Source organism: Photinus pyralis, unplaced genomic scaffold (genome assembly GCF_008802855.1).
Source record: "Photinus pyralis isolate 1611_PpyrPB1 unplaced genomic scaffold, Ppyr1.3 Ppyr1.4_LG5, whole genome shotgun sequence".
Taxonomy (NCBI): domain Eukaryota; kingdom Metazoa; phylum Arthropoda; class Insecta; order Coleoptera; family Lampyridae; genus Photinus; species Photinus pyralis.
This window is the reverse complement of record NW_022170596.1, coordinates 48779551-48780677: the sequence shown is the minus strand read 5'-3', so window position 1 is coordinate 48780677 and position 1127 is coordinate 48779551. Positions and strand designations below refer to the sequence as shown.

At 35.5% G+C, this 1127-nt stretch overlaps 1 long non-coding RNA gene across 1 annotated transcript; it reads right to left on the bottom strand.

Moving 5' to 3' along the window:
- Positions 1–201: 201 nt before the first annotated feature.
- Positions 202–1060, bottom strand: LOC116172673. The gene is made up of 3 exons (XR_004145728.1): positions 766–1060; positions 614–712; positions 202–563 (listed from the first exon to the last, which is right to left on the bottom strand). It is a non-coding gene; the product is annotated as an uncharacterized LOC116172673 (long non-coding RNA).
- Between the last annotated feature and the right edge of the window lie 67 nt (positions 1061–1127).

Genomic DNA, 1127 nt, shown 5'->3' with positions numbered 1-1127 from the left:
TGAAAACTGTGAAAGCAAACGAAATTTTTTTAATTAAAAAGAGAATCTATATTTAAACTACTGATAAATACAATAAAAAAGTTTAAAATTTTTTTGTTTTTTTAAACAATCCTTTTTAAATCAAGAAAATTTTTTGAAAACCTTTTTGAATTTGAATTCAAAAAACTTTCTTGAATCACTTTTTTGAATTCTACTTGTAAACTTTTTCGAATCACTTTTTTGAATCACTCTTAACTTTTTTGAATCACTTTTTTTAAATTTCTCTTAAAATCTCATATAAGCTTCTCTTACTTGATACTTGACAACACTCTTGATACGAATGAAAGATTGAGTGTTGGTACGTTGTTTGGTCGCCCGATACCGCTTTGACGATTTCCTAAGATGGCATCGTTGCACCCTTCCTCTAGACGGAATGCGGCCTCAAAGGGGTTTAGGCCTAGTTGCACTGATCTGTAGCTTCACCAAGTGACTGGTATTTTCCAGATTTCCAAAATCCCTTGTACCTATATATTATATTATATTTTTTGTTTTGACAATAAATAAATACAGGGATTTATGTTCATCTGGAAAGCGCCATCAAATCAAGTCATTTGCTGCGATTGACGCTACTTACTATACATTTTCCACAATTGTAGAACTAGGTACCGTTGACGGCTGGAACACTCGTTGATGACAGTGTCGGATTTGATGTGGTGAATAGTGCTCATATCTGCTACAATAAGATATTATTCAGTAAACGCATAGGCTGTGTTTCATTGGTCCTACCTGAATGAATGTTGCGCTTTGCTGACCATCTCATCAGGGTTGATAAGCGACCAAGGTCCGTGCTAATTCGCTGCAGTTTTGGAATAGTGCCATCGTTTTGGATTGCTGGCGATTAGGTAGGTACTGCTACTGCAGTAGCAAGGACCTTCACACAGCTTACGCCAGCATTACGGAAAACCTTAAAAAATCGAAAAGTGGTGTTTTCTGCATAATTTAAAGCTTAATTCTAATAAAACAACAATTATCAATTTTTCATTACACCAACCAGACGATGGTGCATCCACTAGTGTCCGCTCTACTTACTTTTTGGGGTGTCTACTGGATCACCGCCTTAATTTTCATCTACATTGTGAAAACATCTG